General features: G+C 37.1%; 1 protein-coding gene across 1 annotated transcript in view; it reads left to right on the forward strand.

Annotated features, from left to right (window-relative positions):
* Window positions 1-889: 889 nt before the first annotated feature.
* The window catches only part of npas2 (neuronal PAS domain protein 2), a 46223-nt gene continuing 30083 nt past the window's right edge, over window positions 890-17029 (forward strand). Inside the window, exon 1 of the mRNA XM_017308725.2 lies at window positions 890-1382. The gene's annotated coding sequence lies outside the window, so the exon portion shown is untranslated. The remainder of the gene's footprint in view (window positions 1383-17029) is intronic.

The following is a 17029-nucleotide window of genomic DNA, read 5'->3' on the forward strand; positions in this document are numbered from 1 at the left end:
ATTATAGTATATACAAAGTGCTATTTAGTCACTATATTTAACCTTACACGAGTTAGTGTGGCATATCAACAATCAGAGCTGTACCATGTTCACCTCCGTGCTGTTCTCTGAAAAGGGACTGGAGAAATATCTATCAAAATAAAATGAGAGACGCTTCACTTTCTTACAGTCTAAGTTGTTAAGGTTTAGCTTTGTTCTAATCCTTCAGTAAAAAATGCTGCAAGAATATAATCTCCCCATAACACAACAGAATGCATGAAATTATGGTCAGTCTGACAATTTCTGAAGTGCTGTATTTAACTATTTTTTGAACTATACACGAAATAAATAAATTACTTGTAATACGAACCTTTACTTTAACTTGTCCATGTGTTGCAACGAGCTGTTTACCATTTGTTTAAATGTCATCTTCAGGCATATAGTGACTGTTGACCAATGAAAATGTACCTTAATTTCCAAGGTTGGCTTAATTGTCAAAACAGAACATTGTTAGCAAAAAATATAAAAATATATATATCTTCTAAACCCCCTCTAATTTAACCTATTTTTTGATGCAAAGGGTCTTGAAATGACTTTATATAATAATTCACTAAATATAAAACACAATTTTAAAAAGCATCGGACAAGAACGTTATTTCTAAAAAACCCTAGATTTTACATAAAACCTGGTGATCTTTATATTATTATTTTTTAGTTCTTTACATTAATGCTGTGTATTTTTCCCGTATATTTTCGCAGTATAATTTCAGTATTGACCTGAGGGTGGCGCTGCAGCGTCTGTTGCGTTAAACTGTGTAATCACAAAATCTGACCTGCTCAAGTTCAGATCAGCATAATGGACAGTAATGCAACGTATGGGGAAAAAAGATAACTATAGTTAGTAAATGGCTGATTTGCAGTATTGAGAAAGCGACAGTCTGTTTTTGCTATGAATTTTGTCACATCAGGCATAATTTATTATTTTTCTGCTCACCTAAAGGGGCAGTTATCTGTGTTAAACGTTATCCTCATGTACACCCCCCTCATTCACTGACTCAGTAACTTTATTTAGTATGTAGTCCAGTGGGCGGGACTCTGAGTGTGGACGCACACTGGCAGCTGCTCATTCAGCCTCTCTGTGTGCCTTTCTGTCAGGCTGGCTGTGAACTGGACCCCGGCGCTGGTCAGCCTCACGAAACTGTAACATGTCAGGTGTTCGGGCTGGATCTCAGCGGGCTCTGCCTCAGATTTAAGAGGAATATCGCACGTTTAAGCCGGCGGGCTCTGCTGTTTTATCTCTGCGGCAGGGTATTTGGATTGTAGGAAGACGGTTTCTTGCTTTCGTCCGTAGAGGCACACTTTTCGCCGTCTTCTGGATTCAGCGTTTTGTCGGGCAGAAGAAGGTAGGTTAGGTGTCTTCCATCTTCATAATGTCACTTGACGGTACCTGTTGTTAGAAGTCTGGCTGGAGTTTAGCTTGCGGCTGGAAAAGTACAAACTCATTGAAGGAATCTGGGATATTCTTTTCTTGGTGGTGGAAAATGACTCTGACGTTGTGGATAAATAATTTTCAAACATTTATGAAACTGAGCTGATATGCGCTGCCCGCCGTCGTAGTCAAGGTGATTAAATCAGAGTTACGGTTGCTAGCTACGTAACATTTTGGTTATTGCTATTTTCCCTCTTGCATTTATAAAACACAAACACAGTTATTAGTTAACTCTGACTTATTCCGTTGGTGTTGTTAATTTAATTTATGAAACGGAGTTTTTTTTTTTTCACTTATTAGCAGTGATTGAGGCTGATTTGATTTAAAGGCTGACCCCGTTACAGAGTGTTGTGACTGCTGTATAATGAAGCTTAGTGGGCTGTCGGTTGTCACAGCCACCTGGAAACCTGCTGTTGCTCTTGGCCACACTTAGGCTTATTACTGCCTCCGGTGCCTAAATCTAAATGAATGAATGAATAAATAAATAAATAACATTTAAGTTTTGCCGTATGCAAAGTACGTCTAATATGCTAGTAATTATGAAAAAAATAACAATAATACATATAATTAATAAATTAGTGGTACTATTTATGGTAATTTTGTGTTACATGCTTATTTTGACAATGATTAATGTTAAATTTGATTAAAGTCTCTTTTTATGAGCGACATAGTCCCAAAAAATCGAGAACATGCAACAAATAACACAAAGTAATACCTAAGTAAAATCGAAATAAGTACTGTATATTCAGGATAGGAATGTGAACAGCAGTATTCAAATCAGAAACAATTAAATTGACTGTATCATCTCTCCTCTTGTTGTACTTTGCATTAATTCAGGAAATAAATCAGTTTTTTTTTCATTACTATCTCTAACCTTTTTTGCCTTTTGATTGCAGTGTGAATTTCTTCTATTGTACTTTTTGAGTTTGCATTAAATTTTTTATTGATTGCTTTTTGCCTTTTGCGTAAATACATATTTACTTAGGTTGGTCCTTTTGACCAACCTTCATATTGTTAATTACCATTTTATTTTTAACTACACTTGCATGTGAAAATTTATGCAGCTTTATTTTTATTGTTGTATTTTGGTTGTAAAGCAACTTTTACTGCATACCTGTAAAAGTGGAGCAACAACAAATAATAAAAATAAAATTAATTAACTGGTAAGAAGTAGAAATTCACAATTTTTTTGAAGTCTGATATGTCATGTCTGATTTTAACCATTCAGATTTTATTTTTCTGAAGGACTACATCAGATAAAGGAGAAACTTATTTGCAGCAGGTTGTTTCAAATATACACTAATTTTGAAAATATAGGAATTACCAGATTATCTGCTTGGAAGGATATATCCAAAACCTTTATTTAATTTATTTTAAATAGACAATAAAAACACGTCAGAATGCATGCTGCTGCTTGATCTGTCAACTGACAGAAAATGCTGGACGTTCACACTTGATGTATTAAAACAAAAATTACAAAAGCATAATTTTACTCTTCGACTTACTGATTATTAAAAAGGAATGATTTTCAGCTTCTGAGCTCCCTATGACTGATTCATACTTATTTTATAATAACAGGTCATTTTGTTGACCTGATGAAATTAAAAGCTGGTACAGTGAATCATTTTGGTTAAATTTGAATGTTATGATGGGTCTCCATGTTGAAGCCATCTTCTTTTACTGGTTTTCTATATACCCAGATTGCCTCAGCAGACATGAATAGTGATGAGGATGTATGCTGACAGCTGAGTAGGGCAGGACGCTCTGCTCCATGACTGACTGAACTGGGGTGTTCACGGCACCATATGCTCCTGTTTACATCATGCTGCTTAACATTTGGGCCAGCCTCATGACTCATACCATCTCTCTCCCTTCTCACCTTTTTTAAATTTTTTTTTTAGTCTTGTTACTAAATAGGTCGATCTGAATTTACATAGATTAGGTGAAATCGTATTTGGATGTGTAGAGTTGCTTATAGGGAGCCTGCATATTAAGTGTGCTAATTACCTAAGAAAGTACCTGGCATAAAAAAACTGTTTCACCGTATTTTACATATAAATATCACCTAATTGCTTTCATTTATCTAAGAAAAGCAACAAAATAGTATAATAGATAGATTAGAAAAAAACATACTTATGTTATCTATAGGATTTATGTGTTGTTATTTCGGTTAGGGTTGCAAGACTTTTAAGAAAACATGCTTTTGTGATGTTATTGTTGAGCACCCAGAAAACCTTCTAAGCCCAGTGGTTGGGCACTAGGGCATTCATTCATCCAGCGGCTCGTCGTGTTTTTGAGTTAAAAAATGTTTAAAGTTGACGGTAAATTTTAAAATATTACTTGATAATTATGTGTCATTGAGAGATTTGAAGATTAAACACCAACTATAAAGCCTTAAAAATGCAAACATTTTAAAAGGACTTAAAAAATAAAGCAATGCTTAACCTGCTGGGGGCACAAGTAAAGCCTGGTGGCCCGCCAGGCTTAAAATACACTGAGGGAAACCCTGGTTGAGTGTTGTGATAATAACATTGATTGGGGTCGAACCACAAATTATTTTTTCCCCTTTTTCATCATTATGATGTCTCTGCCTTCTACATGTTTTAATATTCTATTCAGAAACAGTGTAGGCGTGTGAATCAAGTGCAGTGAAAGTCTGTCTGAGTTTGACATAAAAAGTGAGAATGAATAGGATTTGAATACCACACTAGAAATGACATTTAGTATTGCTGTATTGCATACACTGATATTGTACTGATGATTATGATTCAGCGTGTCATGTAGCTCTGCACTACAGTAAGAATATCGAATAAAGATAAAAACTACTGACTTTAGAAGCATCTTTTACACAAACTTGCTTATCAGGGTTGAATTACTAGAGTTAGAATAATGAATCTAACATTTTAATTAGCAAGAAAAATGAGCCATGGGTTGATTTAGTTTTTACACCATGACTACTAGTACTTTTCTTTTTTTTTTACTTTGTTTACAAAGATCTTTCTAAACAGTTTGGGAAAAGTTCTTCTTTCAGCCAGTTGACTTGCAGTGTGCAGCAGCAGGTATGTGAGGGGCATCACTCCTCTATGTAAGCAGAAAACACCTAAAACCCAGTTTAAAGCTGTATGCTTTTAAAACCTTTGTATGCTTTAGTGCTGGTAACCAGCCCAAGTGTGTTAGCTGCAAACATTCAGTATGTTCGCCTCTGTATTTCTTGTGAGGACTGGACTATAAACCCACAAACACAAGGGTCCCTGTGGGGTATATCACCTGATGTACTCAGTGAGACAGGATCCGATTCATACGGATTTGCTCTGTTCTGGTTGTACTAAAAAATTGTCCACATCAAGACAGCCTGTCCATTTTGTCCTCTTTTCTTTTTTTTTAAACAAATACATAATACGTGACTAGATCAGCTATTTTGTCACACATTTTGCTTTGAGAAAGTGTAACTCTTTAAACCCCCCTCTTTCCCGATGTTCAGCGTTACTGTGTGGTTGTCTCCGCCGCTAGACTAAACAGTGAAAAAAGGTTTATGGAAAATGTCTTTTTCAGATTCATGGAGCTGACAAACGATGCCTTATTTTTTGCTTCTGCAGTGCTGACTCTAGATTTTTGCTCATTCTCCCCTAAAACTCGGCGGTGGTGAAGGTTAGTTAACTGATGACACACGGCTTCGTCTCTGATGTTACTGAGCATGTTGTGAGGAAAGTAGGTTACTGGGCCATGTCCTGCAAGCTTAAACTGAATGCTAGTCTGAATATTGCTAGAGCTGCTTAGTGTGACCGGGCATGCACAAATGGTGCAGGCCTACGCAGCAGCAAATGGGATCCTCTCCGCGCGCTGTCTCTTTAAGAAAACAGAGCGCCGCTCCACAGAATGAATGTTGAATGTTCAGCCTTCGCTGATTGATCTCAAAGCCGCATAAAACCCGAGTGAAATCTGACAACAGGTTGACAAACGGCACAGGTTGCGAATTATGCAAAACTGCTTTAACATCAGCGCTCTCACATGGACAATATTGTGGACTTCTTTAAACGTTTAGCTCTGCAGACCTGTTTTAGTAAAGGAAACTTTGCTATAAATCCTGCACGTTGGAATTTTTTTTCGTATTTTGAAGCTGTCAACAAACCAAATTTTATGGTTTTATTAATATCAGGGTTTCCCCAGGAAAACTTGCTAAGCCTGGTTGGGTGCTAGGGCTGTCATTCATTCAGCAGCCTGCCATGTTTTTGAGTTTAAAAATGTTTAAAGTTTACAGGAAATTTGATTGGTGCAAGATTAATGCTTGAATACTGACTATGAAGTCTTAAGAAATGCAAACATTAAATAAATAAATAAATAAAAATAAATAAGCAATTCTTAGCCTGGCGGGGCCCCAAGTAAAGCCTGGTGGCCCACCAGGCTTATAATACATAGGAAACCCTGAAGATTCACACATTTCTCCCTGAAATGGATACTTTACTTTTCTCTTTATCTACCTTACTGTGAACAGCCATATTTTCTAACTTATTGCTTGGTTTCAAACACTTTTTGCCTGGTTGGTGAAGATGAGGCTTTTTTAGAACAAACCTTTCTCCAAACAAACAGGCAGGACACCAACTAAACTAAAGTCTTTATTTTAAGTTTGAGAAGAGCTGTATTTAGCTTTTTAAAAGTTTGATCCAATGACCTGAGAGTGCCTTTATTTCAGGGCAAAAATGAATCCCGAAGTACTTGTTTAACTTTGTAGGGCGTTGAATACATTCAGCTACAAAAATACTGTTTTCATTGTATTTCTGGATAATAACAACTTATCGAGTTTGCTGCTTATCTAGTTTGCTCAGTTATATTGAAATAAGCCATTTTTATTCTCAATCCAAACATTTAAAATGTCTACAGACAAATTTGTCTTTCCTAATCTGTATTTAGACTAGTCCTGAATTGCCTGGTTGAACGACTTGCTCTGAAGCTTAATTTTATTGAAGTCAGTCATAGGCTGAATTCCTTCTGCTTTCTTCCTAATCATATCAGTCTTTACTTTGGCCTTTGTGTTTTCATTTCTCAGAGTAAGGGATCGCAACTGTTGCTTTGATGTAGACGCACATTAAAAACAGATTTTTCTGCAGCGCGCTTGGAAATAACGCTCATATAAGCTGTGCTTAAAAAATACGCACAAATGTAGGGATAATCACCAATAAAAGTTTTTTTTTTACATACTCAAAAAGCACACTAATGTCTGCTTTGAAGTGTTGTGACGTGCTTTGTTTGGCATCAGTCAACAGACGTAGGTCCAAATCTTCTTGACATGTTATTGGCTCGCATTTACGAAGCAATCCAAGAGCACCATTCATTTTTTATGGTGCTGATTGGCTGTACCCCAAAGAGCAGACCTAAGGAAGACTGTAGATGATAGCCTCTGTTGTTGTGCTAAGTTTGTTCACATTGTGGGTATTAATGCATATTGAAGTATATTTGGTTTCAAAACTATTAGGCTGTTGTAAGGGGGTCTAAAATGACGCCTAATCCTCATGAACACCAGCGGTTCACAGTGTTTTGTGATCAGAATTAAAAAAAAACAAAAACATTTTAATGTTTATTCTGATGTCCACAGATGCATTTCTCGTGGTATTTTAATAGATAGTCATTAGCAACAACAACACAGCAGGATTTCACCTGCTGGATTTGTATTCTTGCTTAAATGTTTACATCTGATTGGTTACTATGCATACTAGCTACTCAGTACATTCTTCTTTTTACTTTTTTCACCATATGTAGTTATGTAATTTGGTAGTAATGTGACTCTACCTGCCGTCTGAGCTCATAGCTACCTTAGCTGACCTGGAAAAAATGTCGTCTTCTGCCTTACATGATGACACCAGAGTCATGTGTGCGGAAGCCTGTTTTTGGTAGATTTGATCAGAAATCGATAACTATTGATTTCTGATCAAACGGCAGAACAGCAAAACGAATACAAAAACTATTCATGGCATACGTGATAAATCACGTCAAGTGAATACGACCTGTTTTGCTGAAAAGTGTTGCTAATAGCTTTAACCACGTTCGCTGCTCTGACGGTGAGAGCCAGGTTCTCCAACGTGGCGCTACGTCTCTGCTTCTTGATGAAAAGGCCCTTAGGTAGGTTTCGTGTCAACGACATGCTGAAAAACAGAAGACGCTACCATAAACCAGATGGTGTAGCATGTTGCCGCTGAGTGCCGTGGCAACCTTGTTCAAGTGTTGCCTCAAATTCTGACATAACGGCTCCTCTTCGGTGCTTCACAGTCGGAACCACACATACAGAGACCATCTGTTCATCTGTTTTTTTTTTTCCAAATTTTACATAAACAGTCAGACTAGAAGCAGAAAACATAGGATTTGGACCTGTTGACATTAGCTCCATGAGTTTATCATTATACTTCCAGATGATACTGGCTTAAAGTTGCAATGGTTTCTCTGAGTAATATTAGTCTTCCCAGTTTTTCTTACTTAGGGATTATTTGATGCTACATTTGATCAGAACTTGTAGAAACTTACAAAGTAAAAAAAAAAACTTTATGCTGACTCACATCTTTATTAGCTATCATTACTTCCTGCCTAATTAGGAGGGCAAGAAATACAGAAGTGTGCGTAAGCTATTTGTTTTGTTTAGTCTGTATCAACTTAGAAAAACAAAAAAGAAAATCCTGTGACTGGTTCAAACCTACTGCTTGTGCTGCAGTAGTGCTCATAAATCAATGGAGAACTTGAATCCTCGAAGACAAAAGATTTAATTATTTTAACTGATAAAATGCAGCTGGTATTCAGGTCTCTTTTGACATTTTAATATTTTTATTGGTAGCATGTCTAGGCGCATAACCCCCCCCCGCTCCCTCCTAACCCCCCAACATTTCTTCCATTTCTCTTTGTGGACGAGAACTAACAAATCTGGATTTACTTGCTCCAAAACAGATATTCTGTTTGTTTTGCAGCCTGAATCATTTTGATTCTTATACAACAATGTTTAAGAGAACAATCTCCCTTTTCTTTGTGTGCTACATTTAGACTAATGCTAAAAGCCTGTGAACGTTTGTTGCTGGAAGGTTTATTTTTTCTCTGTAGACTTTGCTTGGTTTGGCAAGATCCTTAAAGATACAGCTCTGGTAATCACTTTAAAATGGGAAAAAGGCAAAGAAATCTAGTTCTAAACATTAAAAAGCTTATTGAAATGACTTATATAGTAATAACCCAGGTTTGAGGGGGGGTTTGTTTCTGTATTTGTACCATCCAGGTGTGGCCTTTCTGGTTCAAAAGCTTAGCTTTAAACCGATTCTTTTGTGACCAGCACCGTTTTCTGTGTGTAGATTATGGTCACACTGTGAAGTCCTAAAGCCTTAGAAATGATCATTTTCTTTTTGTCTGTGGATTTAAAAAAAAAATTTGATGCAGGACAGTTTGAAGCTCCCTTCCTTTAATAACTGAAATCATTATTAAACCCTGTATTTACGTAGATCAAAATTGTCTGACTACGAAAATTATCTTGACTGAAAATCTGAATTCTGCTGAGAAACAATGTGCTTTTCTTGCATCATTAAATTCCACGGAGAAGGAGACGGAGACGGAGATGGTGATTGTTAGCTTCAAATAAGGACATTTCCTCTCGCTCCACGCCACGCTGCGTTGCTCCTCCTTTGTGCAACGCTCTGTTTCCTTTGGCCACTGGAACAATGTTGCACATGACTCCTGAGACTATGGCAGGCATTCATATCACTCTCTTTAACCTTGCAGCTATGACAGACAAAATGTTTAGCCCTGGTTATATAACTGCCTCCGCAGACGTCATCATCCTCTGCTGCTGCTGCTGATCTCTTGCGCCAGAGCACACAGTAATTGTCGTCAGCAGCTCCTTGCTCAGACACACACTGCAGGGTGATTTGGATAATTATCTTTTTAAATGTAATTGTTTAAAATTCCTGGGGCTTAGAGTAGTCACGTTATATCAGTTTCTTTTTTTTTTAGGTTTTTTTTTGGAAGTTTGAAGCTTGGCATCAAATGGCATTGAGGTAATAGCCAGCAACCGCTGTTTAACAGTTAAGATAATTAGAAGATTACAAAAAAAGAATGCTTTTAATTGCAGGCAGAATTATCGTAAACCACCCCTATTTGAATGTTTCCTTTGCTCCGATTTGTATTTTTCTTATTGACCGTGGGCTGCTACGACAGGAAGTCACTCATTTGAATCGGGAGTGGCTTCAGTATGCGCTAAAATACCTCAACAATATATGTGGGCCTGGCCCCATGTCTGTGTGTGTGTGCGTGCGGGCGTGTGTGTGTGTGTGACCTAGATCTGAATCAGATCTTCGGTTCAGGGTGTTGGCTGCGTGTGTGCATTACAATGCTGTTTGTTTTTGAGGAGTCAAATAGACAAAATGACCATGTCAGACCATATGAAAGGATCACTCCCACACAGTTAAGTCATCTGCAATCTGTCATGTCAACAGACAAAAGCTCAGTGATGGGCAGTAATCCTTCTCATGACTGTGATTCTTTTTACGCTCATTAAACGTCAGAGGAGAGAGTTGTATTACATTTGGCTGTTATACTTAACCTTAGCGACTCAGGTTTCACTTCTGAAGACTGATTTGAGATCCATATATTTCAGTATCAAATGCCAGGACACGGTATATATTGTTACTAATTCACATTTTAAAGTGGTGTACAAGTTGATAATACTATAAAAAAAAGCAGCTGAAGTTTTCGACACCTTTCATTTTTGCCTCTAATCAAATATGCACATAGATTGCTTTTTTAGAAGCTGCACAACTGCAGTTTTCACGATTGTGTGAAAGCTGCAGCACTCCCTATAGCTACTCGCTATTGTTATTCCTCATAAACATGTGTACAAAACTCTTAAAATATATTGTTGTTATGGAAACATGGGTCCTCGTCGGCTCCTCTGGTGCTGTGGTTTTCAGCCACAAAAAGATGGAGCGATTATTTCTCATGGCTGGAATCTTGAGTGATTCCAGGATCGAACGGGATTGTGGGATTGGGGGCCTTGGAACTGATCCAATCTTATGTGTTGAGGTAAGAGCTGAATCAAAAAGATAAGCTCTCCATTTACTGGCCCATCCATGTCTTACCTTCGATTATGGTCATGAGTTGTGATCAAAAAAGTGGTTAGCTGATGTGTTTATAGTCCAAAAAGTGGCAGGAGTTCCTAGTTTTGATGCAAATATGAATTAGAAGAGAAGATTTTTCAGCGTTTTTCAATGTCAGTGCTGTAGAACGATTGAAAATTGTTTGATTCTTATCTCTGGATGATTGATGCATCTGTAGGGATTATTTCTGCAAAATATAGAAAGTACATTAATATGTAGCTGTGAACTTTGCCAGCAAATCCTAAAATTAAATTCTCATTTAATCTTAGGATCTAAAAAAAACAAATAATGAAAACAATAGCCATATGGCCAAAAAAAAAATCTCAAAGCTTCTTATTTTTTTCACTTCTCTAAGATAGAATGCTTTTTTTTGTTTGTTTTTTTAAATGCTGCTTCTCTTTCTGTTCGGAGAAGCCTGAATCGTAACGGGAGAGAGAGTTTGTGTGTTTGGTTGGAAAAGCTTTGGAAAAATGGACGGCTGTGTTTCATAACAAGGAAAATGAAACAGCAATAGATAGGAATGGAGACATAAGGTAATTTTTTCCATCGTCTCCTTGCTAGAGGGATGTTGGGAGTTCACCGGAGAATCTGAGAACAACTGAGTGACTTGCTATGGTTTCACAAACACTCACAGATGATTCCACAACTTTGACGTTATTCTGCCTGTTAGCTCACACTGTTTCCTTTTATTGGAAATAATACGTGGTACTCTTCCACAGGCAAGAATTTAATCAAAGATATAATCTGTGATGTTTTTCTGAAGGCTGCAGTGAGAAGAGAAAACGCTGCATTGCCCTTTCCACTCATGCCCTAGAATTGTGACCTACATATCTGCTCAAACAGTGCCTTTATTTAACAAGGAAAATGAAAACTCTTACGATTTGAAGTTTTTATTTTTATTTTTTATGAATGCGTCCTGGTGAGTGACGACACAAACCCACTGTACACATGTTCAAAGCAACACTAAACACTAAAATCCTCAAAAACCAAACGCTTAAATGATCCATATCAACATTTACCGGAATGGTCAATCATAACGTTAACAACCAGCAATATCTTGCCTGCAATATAGTCATAAAAATTGCTTTAATCGTCTTAGTGAGTCTGGCCCTTTAAGAATCAGGAGCCAGGTAATTACTTTTTCCCTCCCCACCAAGCAGTAGCGTCAGACAAAAACAGGCTGGAATAATTTAGGTAATTCATTTAGAATTGTTGAAAGAATATAATTTTGAGGAAATTTAAGAGTGCCCTCCACCTGGTGAAAGGATGTTTGTTTTATGGGTCTACTTGAAAGGATGTGGCCACCCACAGTGGCTCTGTGTGCCGTGCGGTAAATGTGTAATTAAACAGCTTTTTTTGGGGGTAGAGCATCACCGGAGAGTAAACATGGAATCTGCCAAAGAGATCTGCACAACCAAAGAGAAGAGGGTTATTGGCACAGCTGGTATAAAGCGATATAAAAGAAAACTTAAAGTAAAGCCTTGTCTTATTGCAGCGGCTGGATCAAACGCCGAACAGTCTAGAAGAGTCCAACCTTTAATTTGAGTACTTAAAGATGATTGGGTGTCTGGGTGACGAACCGTTGTTTAATGTTTTGGATAAATGTCCTGTAGAGACACTAAAGAAATAATCTTCTAAACCACAAGGGCATCCATTTGAATTGTAAGAGTAAGTTTTCTTATTCGTAGTCTCACATGTTTTTTTTTGTCGTCAGAGCTTTTTGAGTTAGCAGTGGATATTAATGCTTACATGTTCTTTTATTCCACCTGGAGTGTTTTTATTTTTCTTTTTTTTACACTTTTAAACTGCTTTCACAAAACTCATCAAGCGTCTTTCTTATGAAAGTCCGCACTGAGAAAGAACAAATCACTGGACTTTAGGAGAGTATAATTTTATAAAACAGAAGTTAAAAATTGAAGAAAACTGAAGATATATCACACAACGTTAATATATTTAACATCTCAGGAGTATTTCATATGTTATTTTTCACCCTGTTGATTTCTGCTGCAACTTCTGACATTATTTTTAAAAGCTCATGTGTGGTAAATCACTCCTTTTTGTGAATAATGATGCTGTTCCACTCTCAGACTCGCCGGTCTCTAATAATGAACATCCTTGAAGCGCTTCAGTGCCAAAAGTTACTTTGATAAACAAGTTATTTTCCCGTAAACTGAATGAATACGCTGAAAATTAAAAGTTAGACTTCAACATTTTCAGTGTCTTTTTGCTTCAGCAGTAGAAGGTCAATTTAATTTAAGGCCTTTACATCATTTCCAAGGCTGCCAACAAATATTTGCGCATTTAAAAGCTTGAATTTGTTGAAGGTGTTTTTACTTGACAGATACCTCTAATAATAAATTGTTTATTCACAAAAAGTGCATAATGGAAATCGGTTTTGTTCTTTTGTTGTTAACAGCAGATTTGCGTTTTGAATGGAGCGCAGACAGTGTGTCAGTTGAGCTGTTATCAGTGGAGGATTACTCTGAAGCTGCTGCTTAGTTAAGACGACAATACTTGAGGGATTGCACTGCTGCAGCGATGCAATAATAATTAGCTGTGTTACTGATCAGTGCTTCTTGTGTTGGAAAGCAATATAGCATAAAAAGTCTCAGCTTTTGTTTAGCGGTGCTCCATTTATAAAGACACAGCAGACTGTTGTTCAATATCGGCTAGCTTGAACTGGACCAAAGAATGGTTACATAAAGGCAAAGGTTCCCTTTTGCTGTTTTTATGTGGATTTCCTATTGGTCAATGCAGGGAGAGTACTGGCTTCTGATGTAATGTTCTTGTCCTTGTGGGAGAAGATATAGCTCAGTGGTTTGAAGCATGTAGTGTTCCCAGTTTTTCCACAGTGACGAAAGTAAAACATCAAGCTTGAACTTTACATACTGTAAAAGAGAGAACATGAAACAGTGAGCCTGTTTATAACCACGGCAGTTTCAGCACAGTGCGCGCCGTTGTTTGTTTCTTCTTAATATTATTTGGGGGACAGGGGGGGAAACCTCATAAGAGCTCGGAGCGTCTCGGTGAGTTAAAAGTGTCAGATCACAGAGGCAGAAAGCTTTTTTTTTTTCTTCTTCCTGCCACCTCATTAACATTCAGCAGAGAGGTAAATGGGTTTCTGAGCTATGGATGAAAAATGTCCTCGACCTGAAGAAAATGAAAACCAGCAGCTTGATGGACATGGCTGCTTCGGTTGGGAGAAAGTAGACACAGCGCATTGTTACCATGGGAACACAGAGTGAACAGCCGTGCCAGTCTAATTAATGACAGTCAGTGGTTCAGCTCAGGGGCCGCCGTGACATCATCAATACCAGCGCCGCAGATGTCACTGGAGGCAATATGGCTTAATATCCCAGTAATTAAACAAATAATCCCCCCCTTTTCACTGCGGTAAATGCAAACAGTCTGGACGAAGGACTGTAAAAGACGCGCACACGAGGCAACAATGAGCATTTACTATCCGGCGATGCCTACTTATGAGCAGGAAATGTCATCTCATTATCCAATAGCATGACCTACATAAAAGAGCAGAACTAATCTCTATGTAGGCGGATGGTGAATAATGCAGTGAAATGTGGGAGATCTTTATGAATCTTAGATGTCTCACACTTGTTGGTTGCTGGCACAGCAGCCAAACTTAATTAGGAATAAATCTATATCAACGCCCTGGCGCTGTTTACGTCCATAATGTCGTTGGGTAACGTTTCGCCGCCTGCAGAAAGTCGTTGCAAAGTGTAAAAAGGATTAAGTGATTTTTTTTTTTTTTTTTTTTAACCAGTAACTTTGTCTTTCAGATGGTGACCGCCACTGTAGTTTGTCATATTAGGACGTATCTGAGCATTTAGGATTGGACACAGATGGTAAAGTTATTCTGATGCACAACTCTTTATAAAATCTTTATATATTTGGGTTTGGAAAAGATCAGAGTTGTGAAACACATTGTGAAATAGTGTGAAGTGAGATTCTCTTCCACTTTTGTCTGATTGTTTAATGTTAATTCCTGCCTTTACTGGATTCAACATAGTGATACTGATAACCAAGTAATTGACAAAGTATTTGTCGATACTGTTTCCCAGTCTGATACTATATCAAACATTTCTTTACAATCCAGTGAATTAAACCAGTACTGATGATGTTTGTTAAGTATATTTTAAATATCAGTCAGTCTGCCTGGATGACGTATTCTATTCTGTCAAGTTTTTTACATTTCAAATAACTAACTTTAGTTTATAAAGGGCATCTTGGGTTTAATAGTGTGTTTCCTTTGTGGCCAGAAAACAGATTTTCAAAGTTCTCAATTGTAAAATAAGCAGAAAAACACTATTTTCTAACTTGGAAATAGCGTGCTCTCAACTTCTAAGACAAAACAATTTCTGTAAACAAAGTTCCGGCATGAAAGCATCCAAAAAGATAGAATAATTCAACATAAGATTTCAAAAATGCCAGAAATACAGAAGATATGCTTTATAAATGTCAAAGCAGTGACTCAATCGTTATTTGTGATGCAACGTGGCGTCAATATGGACCAGTGTATCTAGCTCTTTCCTCTGCGTAAATATTTTTGCTATTTTAGGGCATCAAATGCTACGTACAGAGCACCAAACTTTCAGCCCAACAAGATCAGACAATTATATAAAGATGAAATCAGAAATAATACACATACTTCATGTTTCACAGAAAATGTTACTGTTTATCTTGTTTGTACCTAAGTAAATTTCATTTTGAAATATTCCAAAATATGTGTGAAATTACACTATTAAGAGCATTTAATAAAGTAAATTAACATTTCAGATAGTTTTTTTTAAGCAATTAGAAATAAAATTTTTTAGAAGTTGTTCATGATCTCTGATCTATTTACACAGAGCAAAATTCAACAGTGGGTGTGGGGAAAATGCTTGTTACAGTATGAACCCAAAAAAAACCACAAAAAAAACCCCACAGTGGTAATCACTTCAGGACCTATTTTTAGAAGGTTGATAGTGGTGGATAGGGCTCCTCAATGACTGACTTTGTGCTGATATGAAAACCATCTTGATTTAAATGTAAGTAAACACGTTGCTCAGTAACTCTAAAGCTCCTCCGGCCACTCCTTTCGTTTCAGTAAATACGCGAAAAGACCTATCCACACTTTAAACTAAAAGGTTTGGTGGCAAAGTCTGGAATATTTCTGCGCTCACTTAGTCTTCTTCTTTGGAACAGAACATCTGAGGACTGTGGTGCATTTATAAAACCATTTAAATTTATCTTTTACTCTGGTAGGAATAGATTTTTTTCATGTCTACGCTGAGTCATCGCAGTCTTTCAACAGATGCTTTTTGATTCTCTCCTTTTCTTTGTGCCACAAATACCGTCTTCTTTTGGGAGGGTACAAAGTAGAATTAGATATCTTACAATTATGTTTTATGTTGAAATCTACTGTTTACCTACAAACAAAATATACGAGTCTGATTTGGCGTTTCCCATGGTCTGAGTGTCCTCATTGTTTATCGTGCCAGATTTTCAGGTCTCTCATATATGTGAGAAACTAGAACAACTGGTTTCATTGTACCTCTGTTTGTTTACACTTTATTGAGACTGATGGTCAAACCATGTGGATATTTTCTTTATGTGTTTATCATTTAGCAAGAATAAAGTTTATTCCAGAACAATAAAGCAATAAATAGATTTGAGAAAATTCGACTGAAAAAAAAATAAGTAATTTTTATTAAATCAGGAATGATGTACTTCCAGTGAATTATTTTAAACACAATCAGCACTGGCAATAATTCAAGAGGCAATAGACCACAAAAGATAGAATCATTTTTCAGATGGAGGTGATATAATTAGAAAAAAAAGCAACACACTTTTACCGCAGCGCGGTTCCAACCCGACATCAGACTAATAAGACATCTGCAGTCTGAATCAGCTGAAGGGAAAATGTGACTTATTACATTAAGACGGCTATTGAAAGTGAAGGCATGCATATTTAGCGAAGCCTCAGCTGTGCGTGATGAAATCCTCCAACATCTGGAGAGAGACTTTAATCATGAAACATTAAATAACGAGGCCTGGCAGAGCCCGAAGCAGCCACTAAATTTGCATGGCTGCTATTGTCCATTTCTATGAAGGAAAAAAAACAAAAAAGAAACACATTTTCTGTGTAATAGTTGCAGTAAAGCCAGACTATTAACGGGGAGCAGCTTTTAAACCAAACCAAGAGCTGCTGGGCTTTTTGTCCTGTTCTTCATATTGATTGTAATGGGAAACATTTAATACTTAGTTGTGTTTTACCAACATGTTCCACTTTACTGAACAATTTAATGGTCAAACTAATACAAATAACTAATATTGACCTACGGCGTCAAATTAAACTATTCTACAGCTTCAGTTGTCCATGTATGTTTCTGTGCTTTAATCTTCTTTGCACTAAAGCATGTTGCTATAAAATGTTGCTATTTTCTTC

Source organism: Poecilia reticulata, chromosome 14, assembly GCF_904066995.2.
Source record: "Poecilia reticulata chromosome 14, P_reticulata-male-v2, whole genome shotgun sequence".
Taxonomy (NCBI): Eukaryota; Metazoa; Chordata; class Actinopteri; order Cyprinodontiformes; family Poeciliidae; genus Poecilia; species Poecilia reticulata.